The 18,505-nt window shown below is 37.4% G+C and overlaps 1 protein-coding gene and 1 non-coding gene across 2 annotated transcripts in view; one reads left to right on the top strand and one right to left on the bottom strand.

The window, feature by feature from the left end:
• Positions 1-18,505, bottom strand: part of TMEM38B (transmembrane protein 38B) — a 152,631-nt gene that overhangs the window by 60,222 nt on the left and 73,904 nt on the right. The gene's annotated exons all lie outside the window — the stretch shown is intronic.
• On the top strand, positions 2,781-2,888 carry LOC112405348 (U6 spliceosomal RNA). The gene has a single exon (XR_003004324.1). It is a non-coding gene; the product is annotated as a U6 spliceosomal RNA (small nuclear RNA).

The raw sequence follows: 18,505 nt of genomic DNA, 5'->3' as shown, positions 1-18,505 counted from the left end.
GGGAAACTGAGGAGCAAAGGTCAGAAACAAAAATATGGCACGATCATCCTAAACCCAAAAAGAGGTGGTGGGAGAAAGGAGCAGAGAGATATGAGCATTCGGGAAGGGAAATCAACAGGTTCCTAGTGCCTGGCTGGGTGAAAAGTGAGAGTAAAAGAATTGAGAAGAGTGGGCAACTGGGTGGATGATGGGACTATTAACCAGGATGCCACAGGAGGAGGCAGGGCAGGGGGTGAAGGGCTAAGGCAGTGACCACAGAAGGCAGCTGCGAATGCGGATCTGGGCTCATTAACTCTGGTAAGTTCTCTGCAAGCACTGTCAGCTGCATTTTATCAACAAATTTATCCTTGGCGGCTCTACGCCCCGGGTCCACAAACCTGAGCTTACAAATCCCCTAGAGGGCTTGTTAAAACACAGATTTCTGGGCCCCGCCCCCGAGTTTCAGAGTTAGTAGGTCTGGCGTCCCCAGCCCAAGAATTTGTATTTCTAGCAAATTTCCTGTGATGTTGTTGTGACTGACCTGGAGCTCACACCACGAAAACCTCTGCTCTAGACTTTGGTTTGGGCTGTTTTCCCCACTGGATCTGAGATTTTCTCTGAGTGGGTAACTAAAAGGACTGATACAGGTGGAGATGATCAAAAATGTTCCCTTTTACCAGCAGAATTTCAAGGATTCAGTTCTAACCATTAAAAACAAGTGTTTGTATTTGGTGGCTGATTTATCTCCCATTTTTTTCTTACTCAAATGACAGGTTTTTAAAAAACCTTAGCCTATACTATATTTTTTGAAGGAACATCATTTTTGAAGGCCAACTCTATGCCAGGCGTCATGCTAAGCACTTTTCCATACACTGTCTCACTTACTTAGTCCTATCAGTAACCCTGTGGAAGTCAGTACCATTAGAATTCTCATTTCTCAAGTGAGGATACTTAGGCACTGAAGTAGTTTAAATTAGCCCAAGGTCAAGTTGCCATTAAATGGCAGATTTACTAGAATCTACGCTCAATACCCAGTATACAGCATCCTTTACCATCCCATATTTTGTAGGCCAGCTATTTCATAGAACAAGACCAGAATTTTCCACATCCTATTATGTCATTAGTCTACAGTGGTTTCCTGAATCTGTTTTCAAAAATCTGCCAGCACATAGCTGGCAACCACGATGGAGTGTAATGATCATCTTTCAGCTTCTTAATAACCCTTGTGCATTGAACAATCAAGAGAACAGAAGGGTCAAGTGGAAGGCAACGCCCTGTAGTGCTATGAATGTGTTTGAGGATTTTCTGTGATGATGCCTGGGGGATACGTGGGTATTCTCAGCATATTAGAGTGTAAGAGCCTCTCACAACATCTGTTCCAACAACATCTCTAGACAGTACATGCAGTATCATCCTTAAAAGACAGTGTTCAGAAAGCCCTGAGCAAATGTTAAGATTTTCTGCCCACCTCCAAAGAGGATAGCAAACAAAGCAAGCAATTCATGTTCCAGCTCTCTATATACAATCATTTAGTATCTAGTAGTTATTTAGCCCCTAGGTTACATGCCTAAACTGTGAGACAGAATGTGTCCCGTGAGACCACAGGACATCAGAAATTTATGATCTGTGTCCCAGGGTTATTTTAATGTAAATTCCTAAAAGCTGGGGAGTACGAGTATGGCTGCTTGAGGAAGCCACATGTACCAGGACACCTTTCTTCTGAGGATATGAAGCCCTTTGAAGGGCATATTTGAGTGCCCTTCTGGAAAAGATGGTGCTAAGGAAAATCAGGAGGACTCTCCCCAAACTATCCCAGAACCAAGCCTGACCCAAACAGTCCAAAGCCCAATAGCAGGGGGTACCTGGAATTAAGTTTTGCTGTCATAGGCAAAGAATCTGCAAGGTAAGCCCTCACACGTAAGCCTTCTCCCAAATCTCTGTCCATATTACTGGACTTTAATATCACCACTAGAGCCTGGAATTGAATCTCAGTTCTTGCGGTTCAGGTCTGGGAATCTCACCCTACTTGATTCCTGGAGCCCCCTTTTTCCAGGGCCTGGACACTCGCATGCATAACCGTCCCAACACCAAAACCATCTCCACACCTGCAGCTGGCTAACATCTTACTTCAAACTGGGCAGAACAGTGCAAACAGAATGCTAGCTCCTGTCTAAATTCCAGCAAAATCTTGGCTTTAGCCCCTGCTGCCCTGCTCCAGACACCACAACACTGTCCCCTGGATACAGACGCTGTGTCCAACATTGCTAGTCCTCACCAAATTAATCTCCTCTTCTTCCAGTCTCTCTTGCAGTTAGATGTGACTCTATGATTTAGTTTTATCAGAGGGAAGTAAGAAATGGTATTCCAAGTTTAGCCCATAAAAACCTCGTATGTGCCTCTTTCCCCTTCCAGGGCAACCTTGAAAGTCGTTTATTAAAAATGGCAAAGTGGGGCTTCCCTGGTGGTGCAGTGGTTAAGAATCCACCTGCCAACACAGGGGACACGGGTTCGAGCCCTGGTCCGGGAAGATCCCACATGCCGCGGAGCAACTAACTAAGCCCATGCGCCACAACTACTGAGCCTGCGCTCTAGAGCCTGTGAGCCACAACTACTGAGCCCACATGCCTAGAGCCCATGCTCCACAACAAGAGAAGCCTCCGCAATGAGAAGCTGTGCACCACAACGAAGAGTAACCACCGCTCGCTGCAACTGAAGAACGCCCGCGTGCAGCAGCGAAGACCCAATGTGGCCAAAAATGAATAATAAAATAAAATAAATTAATTAAAAAAAAAGGCAAAGTCGTGCTCACTTCAGCAGCACATATACTAAAATTGGACCAATACAGAGAAGATTAGCATGGACCCCTGCACAAAGGTGCCATGCAAACTCGTGAAGCATTCCATTTTTTAATAACCTATAATGGAATATAATCTGAAAAAAATAACTGAATCACTTTGCTGTACACCTGAAACTAACAAAATATTGTAAATCAACTATACTTCAATTTTTTTTAATTGCAAAGCCGTTCAGCCTGGCTCCCTGAATGCCTGTGCAGGGCATAGTTCCCCACCAACTTGAAATGCGTTGAACTCTTCTTGTGAGTGAAAATAAACTTGAATGTATTTGAGCCATTATACATTATGGAGACTTTGGTTACTACAGTTGGCCTATCCAACTAATACAAGTGGAGCAAGCCCCAATCCACAACACCCTTTAGAGAATCATCCATGAGGACCCTCCTCATTGGTGAGTTAACCTCCTTGGCCCTGTACTCAGTCTTAGCTTGCTGGTTTCTCCCACCCTGCATGGCTGAGATCCCAGCTTCTTATCTTCCAATTCCATCTAAATAAGCACAGCACTCTATAAACTCAGGGATGGAAAAAGCTGGATTTATGGCAAGGAGATGCGGGAGTGTACACATGCACAGCCCTGAGCCTGTTTCTCTCAGTCTGCTCATCCAAGGGTGGCTTGAATGGCACCCCTCAGTGAGGGAATGTAAGCCTATAACTTCAGTGTCACTCTGTGAAGAGATGACAGGATCCAAAAGAATGCCAATCAATATATTACTCACTTTCCTTGCTTTTCTAGAGTAGATTTTTTTTTCATTTGTTCTTGTGATAGTAGATGTGGAAATTGCCTTCTTTGGGGTAATTAAGAACTTCTGAAACCAAGTGGAACTTCCGTTAACCCAGTTTATAAACAATGTTAGGGGTGTTCTGGGTCCCTATCTGATGTGCTTTTCTTGCAATGCTTAAACGAGGCTTAGAACCTGAGCCCTTGAACCAGCGGAGGGCAGAGATGAGACACAAGAGAGAGGCTTGGGGAACATAGTAAGACCAGTGAATTATCATGGGCATGGGCCAACTGTTGAACTTTATTTGCTGTGAAGGGAATTCCTTTATCAGAAGAAATGCTGTGTGGAATACTATGATGGTACATAAGGCATTCTGTAAACCCAAGGATGATAGTTTTAGCAGAAGCATTGCATTCAGGGAACTCAAATCCATGTCCAAAGTGTCTATTCCAATAAGAACAAAGTGCTGCCCCTCTCATGATGGAAGCAGTCCAGTGTAATCAAACCAGTGCCATACTGGAGGCTCAGTATCGCTCTCTACTGCTGGCAGATTGGGCACTCAGCAGCAGTATAGCCAAGTTGGCCTTGCTGAGAAGTCCATGTTGTTGAGCTCATACATAACCTCCATATGAATTTAGGACCAGCCTTTCCATTTTTTGCATAAAAAGATTATTGGAACTTCCATAGGGATTGCACTGAATTTGTAGATTGCTTTGGGACATACTGCCATCTTAACATTAAGTCTTCTAATGCATGATATCTTTCCATTTATTTGGGTCTCCTTTAATTTCTTTCAGCAATGTTTTGTATCTTCTTAAACTTGTTGAGACTTGTTTTGTGGCCTACCATATGATCTATGATGGAGAATGTTCCATATGCCTTTGAGAAGGATGGTCTGCTGCTGTTAGATGGAGTAGTCTGTATACATCTGTTAGGCCCATTTTGTCTATAATGTTGTCCAAATCCACTGTTTTCATATTGATTTTCTGTCTGGATGATCTATGCATTGTTGAAAGTACAGGATTGAAGTTCCTACTATTACTGTAGTGTTTCTTACTCCCTTCAGATCTGTTAGTATTTGCTTTATATATCTAGGTGCTCTGATGTTGGGTACATATATATTTACAACTGCTATATTCTCTTAATGAAGTGACCCCTTTATCATTAGTTAATGACCTTCTTTGTCTCTTGTTGCTGTTTTTGACTTAAAGCTTAAAGTCTATTTTGTCTGATATAAGTATAGTTACCCCTGCTCTCTTGGTTTCCACTCACATGAAATATTTTTTCCTATCTCTTCACTTTCAGCATATGTGTATCCTTAAAGTTTAAGTGAATCTCTTGTAGGCAGATATAGATGGGTCTTGTTTTCTTATCCACCTAGCCACTCTATGACTTTCCATTGGATAATTTAATCCATTTACAAGTAGAGTAATTTTTGATGACTTACTAATCAAGTGAGGACTTACTAATGACATCTTATTGTTTTCTGGCTGTTTTGTAGTTCTCTTATTCCCTTGCTCTTCTCTTACTACCTTCCTTTGTGAACTGATGATTTTTCATTTTGATAAGCTTTCTCTTCTCTTTACCTTTTGTGTATCTACTGTAGGTTTCTGTTTTATGGTTACCATGAGGTTCACATAAAACATTTTATAGATATAGCAGTCTATTTTACACTGATAATGACTTATCTTCAATCACATACAAAAATTCCACCCTTTTACTTCCCCCCTTTTGTTTCTCATATCACAATTTATCCCTTTTTATATTGTGTATTCATAAATTATTATAGCTACAAGTATTTTTAATACTTTTGCCCTTTAACATTTATACTAGAGTTAAGTGGTTAGCACACCACTATATTACAGTATTAGAGTAACCTGATTTCGACTATATACTTACCTTTTCCTGTATATTTTCATGTTTTCATGCTACTAATTAACATCCTTTCATGTTATTCATTAGCATATTTTCATTTCAGCTTGAATAACTTCTTTCAGCATTTCTTACAAGGCAGGTCTAGGGGTGATCAACTCCATCCAACTTTTGTTTGTCTGGGAAAATGTTTATATCTCTTTGGTTTGTGAAAGACAGCTTTGCCAGTTAGACACGATTGGTTGGAAGTTTTTTCTTTCAGTTGTATATATTTCACTTTGAATATATCATTCTACTCTCTCCTAGCCTGCAAGGTTTCTGCTGAGAATTCTCCTGGCAGGCTTATGGGAGTTCCCTTGTAAGTTACAAGTTTCTTCCCTCTTGCTGCTTTTAAGATTCTCTTTTTGTCTTTAATTTTTGACAATTTTATTATAATGTGTCTTGGAGAATAATCACTTTTAATTTGAGATCATTTGATGACCTATGAGCTTCATGAACTTGAATATCTATATTTCTCCCCAGATTTGGGACATTCTCATCCATTATCTCCTTAAATAAACTTTCTTCCCTCTTCTACCTTTCTTCTTCTTTTGGGACTCCAATAATTCACAGATAGTTTCTTTTTATGGTTAATTTTGGTCAGTTTCAGCTCTTAGCACAGTAGTAGCTACCTATTCCCCCACCCCTAGCCCTCTAGCAAACAGCTGTGCATGTATTGCAGGAACAACCTGCACATAACTTGCAGGAGCCAGGGTTGGCCAAAAAAAAAAAATGGGAAAAAAAAAAAAAAAAAAAAAAAAAAAAAATGGGGGGGGAGAGAGAGAGAGAGAGACCCTGTCCTCCAATTATCAGGGATCTGTGCTTTGATTGCTGATTGATGCTTTTGATCACAAAGGTGCAGACAAAGAGGTAGGGAGCCATTTTTGTTGCACCACCCCCCATTGTTGGAAGTCCCTCCCCCTATGGATTAAATGACTTCTAGGGGATATGAAGGTCCAGTGCCCTTTTTTCTAGGACATTCAAAAACAACTGCATCTGTGGAGGAAATGAGAAAGTGACTGTGCATGCCCAGGAAAGGGCACAGGCTGAAAATAGACATTAGAAGACATTACATTTATTCCTCAGGCTAATCCTTGACACAAAAATAATCTGCAACAAACAAAAGAAAAAACAAAGTAATAAAAACATTTTTTTTATAAACCAGCAAACCCTAGGGAAGGGGGAGAACCTGATTTGCATTTACAACGTTATTAGATTCAAATGTCCAGCTGTCAACAAAATTCACAAAAGAAAAAGAAAAGTATGACTCATTCAAAGGAAAAAATAAATAAACAGAAACTGTCCCTGAAAAAGACCTGGTGGCAGATCTACTAGATGAAAACTTTAAAACAACAGTCTTAAAGATGCTCAGAAAACTAAAAGAAGATGTGGAGAAAGCCAAGTCAACAATGTGTGAAAAAAATGGAAATATCAGTAAAGAGATGGAAAACCTAAAAAACAGAAAAGAAATACTGGAGCAGAAAAGTACAATAAATGAAATTTAAAATTTACTATAGAGGGTCAAAGACAAATTTGAGCAGGCAGAAGACATAATCAGCAAAACTGAAGATAGGACACTGAAATTATTAAACCAGAGGAACAAAAAGAAAAAAGATTAAAAAAAAAAAAAGTGAACACTAAAAAAAAAGTGAACACTAACTTCAGGAAACAAGAAAAATCTCAAATAAAAACCTAACCTTACAACGAAAGCAACCAGAGAAAGAAGAACAAACAAAACCCAAAGTTAGTAGAAGGAAAGAAATCATAAAGATCAGAGCAGAAATAAATGAAATAGAGACAAAGAAAAGAACAGAAAAGATCAATGAAATTAAAAGCTAGTTCATTGAAGAGATAAAGAAAATTGATAAACCTTTAGCTAGACTCATCAGGAAAAAATGGGAGAGAGCTCAAATCAATAAAACTAGAAATGAAAAAGAAGTTAGAACTCACACCACAGATATACAAAGGATCATAAGAGACTACTACAAGCAACTATACACCAATAGAATGTACAACCTAGAAGAAATGGACAAATACTTAGAAAAGTACAATCTTCCAAGAATGATCCAGGAAAAAATAGAAAATATGAACAGACTGATTGCCAGTACTGAAATTGAAACTGTGATTTTAAAATTTCCAACAAACAGAAGTCCAGAACCAGATGGCCTCACAGGCAAATTCCATCAAACAGTTAGAGAAGAGTTACCACCTATCCTTCTGAAACTCTTCCAGGGACTTCCCTCTGGTGAAGTGGTTAAGAATCTTCCTGCCAATGCAGGGGACATGGGTTCGATCCCTGGTCCGGAGAGATCCCATTTGCCACGGAGCAACTAAGCCCGTGTGCCACAACTACTGAGCCTGACCTCTAGAGCCCACGAACCACAACTACTGAGCCCGCATGCTCTAGGGCCTGCGTACCGCAACTGCTGAGCCAACTGCTTCTCCTGCAATGAGAAGCCCACGTACCACAACGAACAGTAGCCCCTGCTCACCATAACTAGAGAAAGCCCGCACACAGCAACGAAGACCCAACACAGCCAAAACAAACAAATAAAAAAACAAAAACAAAAAAAACTCTCCCAAAAAACTGCAGAGGAAGGAACACTCCCAAGCTCATTCTGAGACCACCATCACCCTGATACCAAAACCAGAGAAAGATATCATAAAAAAGGAAACTTACAGGCCAGTATCACTGATGAACATAGACGCAAAAATCCTCAACAAAATACTACCAAACCGAATCCAACAACACATTAAAAGGATCATACACCATGATCAAGTGGAATTTATCCCAGGGATGCAAGAATTCTTCAATATGTCCAAATCAATCAGTGTGATACACATCAACAAACTGAGGAACAAAAAACACATGATCATCTCAGTAGATGCAAAAAAAGCTTTTGAAAAAATTCAACACCCATTTATGACCAAAGGAAAAAAAAACTCTCCAGAAAGTGGGCATAGAGGAAACCTACCTCAACATAATAAAGACCATATATGACAAATCCACAGCTAACATCATTCTCAACAGTGAAAAACTGAAAGCATTTCCTCTAAGATCAGGAACAAGACAAGGATGTCCAATCTCACCACTTTTATTCAACATAGTTTTAGAAGTTCTAGCCATGGCAATCAGAGAAGAAAAAGAAATAAAAGGAATGCAAACTGGAAAAGAAGAAGTAAAACTGTCACTGTTTGCAGATGACATGATACTATACATAGAAAATCCTAAGGATGCTACCAGAAAATTACTAGAGCTCATCAATGAATTTGGTACAGTTGCAGGATACAAAATTAATACACAAAAATCTCTTGCATTCCTATACACTAACAACAAAAGGTTAGAAAGAAAACGAAACAATCCCATTTACCATCACATCAAAAAGAATAAACTACCAAGCATAAACGTACCTAAGGAGGCAAGAGATCTGTACTCAGAAAACTATAAGGTGCTGAAGAAAGAAATCAAAGATGACACAACAGATGGAGAGATATACCATATTCTTGGATTGGAAGAATCAATATTGTGAAAATGACTATACTACCCAAAGCAATCTACAAATTCAATGCAATACCTATCAAATTACAATGGCATTTTTCACAGAATATGAACAAAAAAATTTTACAACTTGTAGGGAAACACAAAAGACCACCAAATAGCCAAAGCAATCTTATAAAGAAAAATGGAGCTGGAGGAATTGGGCTCCTTGACTTCAGACTATACTACAAAGCTACAGTAATCAAAACAGTTTGGTACTGGCACAAAAACAGAAATATAGATCAATGGAACAAGATAGAAAGTCCAGAGATAAACCCACACACCTATGGTCAGCTAATCTATGATGAAGAAGGCAAGAATATATAATGGAGAAAAGACAGTCTCTGAAATAAGTGGTGCTGGGAAAACTGGATAGCTACATGTAAAAGAATGAAATTAGAACACTTTCTAACACCATACACAAAAATAAACTCAAAATGGATTAAAGACCTAAATGTAAGGCTGATACTATAAAACTCCTAGAGAAAAATATAGGTAGAACACTCTCTGACATAAATCACAGCAATATCATTTCTGATCCACCTTCTAGAGGAATGAAAATAAAAACAAAAATAAACAAATGGGACCTAATTAAACTTAAAACCCTTTGAACAGCAAAGGAAACCATAAACAAAGTAAAAAGACAACCTACAGAATGGGAGAAAATATTTGCAAGTGAAGTGACAGACAAGGGATTAATCTCCAAAATATACAAACAGCTCATGCAGCTCAATATCAAAAAAACAAACAACCCAATCAAAAAATGGGCAGAATATCTGAATAGACACTTCTCCGAAGAAGATATACAGATGGACAAGAAGCACATGAAAAGATGCTCAACATCACTAATTATTAGATAAATGTAAATCAAAACTACAATGAGGTGTCACCTTGCACCAGTCAGAATGGTCATCATCAAAAATCTACACACAGTAAATGCTGGAGAAGGTATGAAGAAAAGGGGACCCTTCTAAACTGTTGGTGGGAATGTAAATTAGTACAGTCACTATGGAGAACAGTATACAGCTTCCTTAAAAACCTAAAAATAGAGCTGCTATATGGTCCAGCAATTCCACTTCTGGGCATATACCTGCAGAAAACCATAATTCAAAAAGATACATGGACCCCAATGTTCATTGCAGCTCTATTTACAATAGCCAGGACATGGAAGCAACCTAAAGGTCCACTGACAGAAGAATGGATAAAGAACATGTGGTACATATACACAATACAATGGAATATTACTCACCCATAAAAAAGAATGAAATAATGCCATTTGCAGCAACATGGATGGACTTAGAGATTGTTATACCAAGTGAAGTAAGTCAGACAGAGAAGGACAAATATTGTATGATATCACTTATACGTGGAATCTAAAAAAATGGTACAAATGAACTTATTTACAAAACAGAGAGTCACAGATATAGAAAACAATCTTATGGTTACTGGGGGGAAAGTCGGGGGGTAGATAAATTGGGAGATTGGGATTGACATATACACACTACTATATATAAAATAGATAACTAATACGGACCTACTGTATAGCACAGGGAACTCTACTCAGTACTCTGTAATGACCTACATGGGAAAAGAATCTAAAAAAGAGTGGATATATGTATATGTATAACTGATTCACTTTACTGTGCAGCAAAAACTAACAGAGCATTGAAGATCAACTATACTCTAATAAAAAATTTTTAAATAACATAAAATATATGCTCAAATAATTAATTTACTAGAGAGATTCAAAGACAAAATTGAGCAGGCAGAAGAAATAATCAGGAAAATTGAAGATAGGACAATGAAATTATTAAGTCAGAGGAACAGAAAGAAAAAAGATTGAAGAAAAGTTAACAGAGCCTAAGGGATCTGAAGACTATCATGTAGCAGAACACCATCCACACTGTAGGAGTCCCTGAAGGAAAAGAGAGCAAGAAAGAAGAAGAGAGAATATTTGAGGAAAACATGGCTGAAAACTTCCCAATTTTGAGGAAGGACATAAATATAAACATCCAAGAAGCTTGAAGAACTCCAAGTAAGATTAACTCAAAGAGACTCATACCAAGACACATTATAATCAAACTTTCAAAAGACAAAGAGAATCTTGAAAGCAGCAAGAGAGAAGTAACTCATCACATATAAGGGATACTCAATTATATTATCAGCAGATTTCTCATCAGAAATTTTGGAGGCCAGAAGGAAGTAGGCCAACATATTCCAAGTAATAAAAGAAAAAACTGTCAACCAAGAATCTTACACCCAGCAAAACTGTCCTTCAAAAGTGAGGGTAACACACCATTGTAAAGCAATTATACTCCAATACAGATGTTAAAAAAAGAAAAAAAGTGAGGGAGAGGGACTTCCTGGGTGGTCCAGTGGTTGAAACCTCACCTTCCAAAGCAAGGGGTGCAGGTTCAATCCCTTCTCAGGGAGCTAGGACCCCACATGCCTTGTGGTCAAAAAAAGACCCCAAAACATAAAACAGAAGCAATATTGTAACAAATTCAATAAAGACTTTAAAAATGTTCCACATCAGAAAAAAGAATCTTAAAAAAAAAAAAAGTGAGGGAGAAATTAAGACATTCTCAAATAAACATAAGTTGAGAGAGTTCAACACCACTAAATCTTCCTTAAAAGAAATCTCAAGGGAGTTGCTGTGTGAAATGAAAGGACACTAGACAGTAACTTGAAGCAATATAAAGAAATAAAGATTTAATAAAGGTAAATACATGTACAATGATAAAACCTGGTATTATTGTAACAATGGTTGATAACTCCACATTTTGTTTTCCACATGATTTAAGAGACTAATACATTTCTAAAAAACAATTATTAGTTTAAAAGCTAGTATTACTGTAACTATGGTTTGTAACTCCACATTTTGTTTTCTTACATAACTTAAGAAGCTAATGCATTTAAAATAATTATTAGTTTACGTTTTGGGGCACACAGTGTATAAAGATATAATCTTGTGACATCAACAACCAAAAGGGGTGGGAACAGAACTGTTAAAAGAGCAGAATTTTTATGTCATTGAAGTTTAGATGGTATAAATTCAAATTAGAGTGTTATAACTTCAGGATGTTAAATGGAATACTCATGATATCCAGAAAGAAAACAGCTGTAGAATATATACAGAGGAAATGAGAAAGGAATTTAAATGCTTCACTATAAAAAATCAACTAAACACAAAAGACAGTAATGCAGGAAATGAGGGACAAAAAAGCTATGTGGCATAGAGGAAACAGAAAGTGACAAGAGTAAGTCTCTTTATATCACTAAATACAAGCATACCTCATTTCACTGCACTTCACAGATATTGTATTTTTTTACAAATTGAAGTTTGGTGGTAACTCTGCATAAACAAGTCTGTCAGCACATTTTTCCAAGAGCATTTGCTCACTTTGTGTGTCTGTGTCACATTTTGGTAATTCTCACAATATTTCAAACTTTTTCATTTTTATGTTATGGCAATCTGTGATCAGTGATCTATGATGTTACTATTGCAAAAGTATTACAATTTCCTGAAGGTTCAGATGATCGTTAGCATTTTTTAGCAATAAAGTATTTTTTAATTGAAGTATGTTCATTATTTTTTAGACATAATGCTGTTGTACTTAATAGACTACAGTATAATATAAACATAACTTTTACGTGCACTGGGAAAACAAAAACTTCCTATGACTCATATTATTGTGATATTCACTTTATTGTGGTACTTTGGAATTGAACCCACAATATCTCTGAAGTATGCCTGTACTTTAAATGTAAATGGATTAAGTTTCCCAATCAAAAGACAGAGATTGGTAGAATGGATTTAAAAAATGATCCAACCATATGCTCTCTACAATAGAATCACTAGATCCAAAGACACAAACAGATTCAAAGTGAAAGGATGGAAAAATATATGTAATGCAAATAATAATCAAAACAGAGCCCAACAAAATAACTTTAAATCAAAAAGGTTACAAGAGACAAAGAAGGGCATTATACATTAATAATTACACACTGATGCAAGGTTCAATATAGCATGAAGACAAAACAATCATTATCGTGTTCATTATACTTACACACCTAATAACAGGCCATCAAAATACATAAAGTAAAAACTGACAAAATTGAAGGGAGAAATAGACAGTTCTTCAATAATTGTTGGAGACTTCAATACCCCACTCATAATAATAGATAGAATAACCAAAAAGAAGGTAAGTAAGGAAACAGAAGACTTAAACAGCACAATAAACCAACTAGATCTAACAGACAATACAGAATACTCTACCCAAAAATAGCATACACATTCTTCTCAAGTGCACATAGGACATTTTCTCAGAACACCTGTAACTAGAAGTAAAAAGAAAAAAATATCTCCCAACAAAGAAAGCCCTAGATCCAATGACAAGAAAAAAACAAAACAAAACTACAGACCAATATCCCTTATGAACACTAATGCAAAAATCTTCAATAAAATACTCCCAAACCAAATTCAACAGCATATTAAAATGATTATATACCATGACCAAGTGAGATTTATTCTTGGAATGCAAGGTGGTCGAACATATGTAACTGATCAATGTAATATACCATATTAACAGAACGAAGGGAAAAAAACCCACATGATTACCTCAACTGATGCAGAAAAAGCATGTGACAAAATTCAACACACTTTCATGATAAAAAATTCAATAAACTAGGAATAGGAGGAAACTACCTCAAAATAATAAAAGCCATATATGAAAAACATACAGAGAACATCATACTCAATGGTGAAAGACTGAAAGTTTTTCCACCAAAGATCAGAAACAAGACAAAGATGTTTGCTTTTGACACTTCTTTCAAACATAGTACTAGAAGTCCTAGCCAAAGCAATTAGGAAAGAAAAAGAAATAAAAGGTATTCATAATGGAAAGAAGTAAAATTGTCTCTGTTTGCTGATGGTGTTATATGTAGAAAACCCTAAGTATTACAACAAAAAAGTGAAAAATAATCAATGAATTCATAAAAATAGCAGGATAAAATGTAAACACACAAAAACCAGTAGCATTTCTATACACTAAAAAGGAACAATCTGAAAAGGAAATCATGAAAACAATTTCATTTACTATAGTTAATGTTTAGGAATCAGCTTAACCAGGAAGGTGAAAGACGTGCACAACAAAAACTATAATATATTGCTGAAAGGAGTTAAAGAAGAGATAAATAAATGGAAACACAATCTCCTGTTCATGGATTAGACGTTTTAGTATTGATGTCAATACTACCCAGTGATCTGCAAATTCAATGCAATCCCTGCCAAAATCTTGATTTTTTTTTTTTTTTGAAAAAATAGAAAAACTCAGGACTTCCCTGGTGGCACAGTGGTTAAGACTCCACGCTCCCAATGCAGGGGGCCCGGGTTTGATCCCTGGTCAGGGAACTAGATCCCACATGCATGATGCAACTAAGAGTTCACATGCCAAAACTAAGGAGCCCACGTGCTGTAACTAAGAAGCTGGTGAGCCGCAACTAAGGAGCCCGCCTGCCACAACTAAGACCTGGCACAACCAAATAAATAAATATTAAAAAGAAAAAAGAAAAACTCATCCTAAAATTTATATGGAATCTCAAGCAACCCCAAATAGCCAAAACAATTTTGAAAAAAGAACAAAGCTGGAGTACTCACACTTACTGATTTCAAAACTTGCTACAAAGCTACAGTAATCAAGAGTGTGATACTAGCAGAAAGACAGACATATACACCAACTGGATAGAAACGAGAGCCTAGAAATTAAAACTTACATATATGGTCAAATGATTTTTGACAAGGGTGCCAAGACCATTCAATGGTGAAGGAACAGTCTTCCCAACAAACGGTTCTGGGAAAACTGAATGGCCACATGCAATAGAAAAAAGCTGGAGCCTCCTAACCCTATATACAAATATTAACTCAAAGTGGATCCAAGGCCTAAATGTAACACCTAAAACTATAAAATTCTTAAAAGAAAACATAGGGCAAAAACTTCATGACATTGAATTTGGCAATTATTTCTTTAATAGGACACCAAAGGCAAAGGTAACAAAAGAAAAAATAAACAAACTGGACTTCATGATATTTTTTAAATGTGTGCATCAAAATATGAACAGAGTAAAAAGGCAACCCACAGAATGTGATAAAATACTTGCAAGTCATATATCTGATAAAGGATTAATACACCGAATATATAGAGAACTCCTAAAAACTCAATGATAGAAAAAAAAAAAAGAACCACCAAATTAAAACATGAACAAATGCCTTGAATAAATATTTCTGCAAAGACGACATACAAATGGCCAAGAAGCTCAGGAAAAAGATGCTCAACATCACTAATCATTTGGGAAATGCAAATCAAAACCACAATGAGGGGTTCCCTAGTGGCGCAGTGGTTGAGAGTCTGCCTGCCGATGCAGGGGACACCGGTTTGTGCCCCGGTCCGGGAAGATCCCACATGCCGTGGAGCGGCCGGGCCCGTGAGCCATGGCCGCTGAGCCTGCGCGTCCGGAGCCTGTGCGTCCAGAGCCTGTGCTCCACAACGGGAGAGGCCACAACAGTGAGAGGCCCACGTACCGCAAAAAAAACCAAACAAAAAACAAAACTACAATGAGATGCTACATCACACTGATTAGGATGGCTACTATCAAAAAAATAAATAAATAATCTGTTGATGAGGGTGTGAAGAAATTGGAACACTTATGGACCATTGTTGGGAGTGTAAGGTGGTACAGGCAGTGTGGAAAACATTACAGCAGATCCTCAAAAAATTAAAAATAGAATTACCATATGACCCAGAAATTCCACTTCTGGGTATATACCCAAAAGAACTGACAGCAGGATCTCAAAGAGATAATTTGTGCATCCATGTTCATAGCAGCACTCTTCACAATAGCTAAGATGTGGAAGAAACCCAAGTACCCACTGAGAGATGAACGGATAAGCAAACTGTGGTATATACACACAATGGAATATTATTCAGCCTTAGAAAGACAGGAAATTCTGACATGTGCTTCAACATAGATGAACGTTGAGGACATTACGCTAAGTGAAAGAAGCCAGTCACAAAAAGACAAATACTGTATGATTCCATTTATATAAGGTACTTAGAGTAATCAAAATCATAGAGACAGAAAGTAGAGTCATGGCGTCCAGGGGCTAGGAAAGAGGGGAATAGGGAGTTACTGTTTAACGGGTATAGAATTTGAGTTTTACAAGTTATGAAGATGGATGGTGGTGATAATTGCACATTATTAATGTATTTAATACCACTGAACTGTACAATTAAAAATGACTCATACCCAAAAAAAAAAAAAAAAAAAATGACTAAGATGGTAAATATTGTTTTGTGTACTTTGCCATAATTTTTAAAAATGAGGGAATTCCAATTTCCAGTTCCACATGTATGGAGCTTGAAAGTCACCACTCTGTCCTAACAACAAGTAAAAAGGTGAATAGACTGAAAAATCAAAAACTCTTCTTGGATCCATGAGAAGGGAAGGCACAGAGTAAACCACTGCCCCCAAGAATGCAGAGACGAACAGGCGAATGGAGGGACTTGCAGTATACAGGAGCAGAGACTCACCAGAGGAAAACACCAATTAAACCAGTGCCAGTTGGGAAATCCTGAACCGTAACTGATGAATTGCCGAAGGCTGAAGTGCAGACAACCCTGAGAGTTAAAAACTGCAGAGGGACCTAGTCATAAGTTGTCCCCCACAATATTGTGAGACTTAACCTGCAGAACCTCGATTAGGTTCCCATAGTAAATATTGGAGAAAAATCCCCTTGGGCTTACAGCAAGGGGCTGGGAGGGTGGGGGGAGGAACCATTTTGAAATAAGAACACTCTTTCCTTAACAAGATCTGCCCTAAGAGGGACATAACCAGAGCCTAAACTTATAGGGTATCATCAGAGACTAACTGACCTGGGGAAGGGAAATACCCAATTTCAGCCCCCTCTAGCCATCCTATCAAACTGAGAAACACTTATGAAGTTCACAGTCCTGAGGCACAGGCTCACTAAAAGACTGAGACCTAATCATAAATCTACAAAATGCTTCCCCCCCGCCTCACCACCACATTCCTAAAAGCCAATTTACAGCAGTTCCTTTTACTCAATACATGATGTCTGGCTCTCAAGAAAAAATTAGAAGGCATACCAAAAGTCAAAAAATACAATCTGAAGAAACAGAGCCAGCATAAAAACGAGACATGGAAGGGATGCAGGAATTATTAGACTGGGAATTTAAAATAACTATGATTAACATACTAAGGGCTATAATGAATAAAGTTGACAAAATGCCAGAACTGACGGGCAAGCAATGTAAGCAGAGATATAAAAATCCTAAGAAAGAACAACAAAAAATGCTACAGATCAAAAACATTATAACAGAAATGAAGACTGCCTTTGAAGAGCCTATTTAGAAGACTGGGCATGGCTGAGGAAGGAATCTCTGAGTTAGTGGATATATCAATAGAATCCTCAAACACCAAAAAGCAAAGAGAATAAAGACTGAAAAAAAGGATCAGAATATCCAAGGACTGTGGGAAAACAACAAAAGCTATAACACACATGTAATGGGAATACCAGAAGGAGAAGAAAGAGAAAAAGGGACAGAAGAAATACTTGAAGTAATAATTACTGAGAATTTACCCAGCTTAATGTCAGACACCAAACCATAGACTCAGGAAGCTCAGAGAATACCAGTTAAATGCAGGAAAAACAAACAAACAAAAAAATCTGCAGAGTTAGGCCTATCATTTTCAAAATAAAGACAATCAAAGATAAAGAAAGAATCCTCAAAGAGGCCAGTGGGAAAAAACACCGTAACTATAGAGGAATAAAGATAAGAAATACATCTGACTTCTTAGAAACCATGTATGCAAGAGAGATGGAGTGAAATATCTAAATGTTGAGAGAGGAAAAAAAACCAAAACACCAACCTGGACTTCTGTACCCTGAAAAATTTCCTTCAGAAGTAAAGGAAAATAATTTCTCAGATAAACAAAAATTGAGGAAATTTGTTGTCAGTAGATCTGCCTTGCAAGAAATGTTAAGATAACTTCTCTAGGGAGAAGGAAATAATACAGGTCAGAAACTCAATCCATATAAAGAAAGGAAGAGCATTCAAGAAGGAATAGGTGAAAGTAAAATTTAAACCTCAATAAATTTGTTTAAATCCTAATTTTTAAAATTTCAATAAAGACTCCAGCTAGTTATTTTTGTAGAAATTGACAAGATAATGCCAAAATTTATATGGAAGCAAATGGGGCCAAGGATAGACAAGAAAACTGTGAAAAAAGATCAAAGTGGAAGGATTTACTCTACTGGATATTAAGATTTATACAGCTACTGTAGTTAAGCCAATGCATGTATAGCACATATGCAGATAGAATAATATAACAAACAGGGTCCAAAGCATTTTAATGCACATATGGATCTCTGATTTATGACAAAGTGGCACTTTTCAATAAATGATGGTGGACCAACTTGATAT

The sequence above is a fragment of the Neophocaena asiaeorientalis genome, unplaced genomic scaffold (genome assembly GCF_003031525.2).
Source record: "Neophocaena asiaeorientalis asiaeorientalis breed wild unplaced genomic scaffold, Neophocaena_asiaeorientalis_V1.1 scaffold342, whole genome shotgun sequence".
NCBI lineage: Eukaryota > Metazoa > Chordata > Mammalia > Artiodactyla > Phocoenidae > Neophocaena > Neophocaena asiaeorientalis.
Note: the sequence above shows the minus strand (reverse complement) of the source record. Positions and strands in the feature narration are given on the sequence as shown.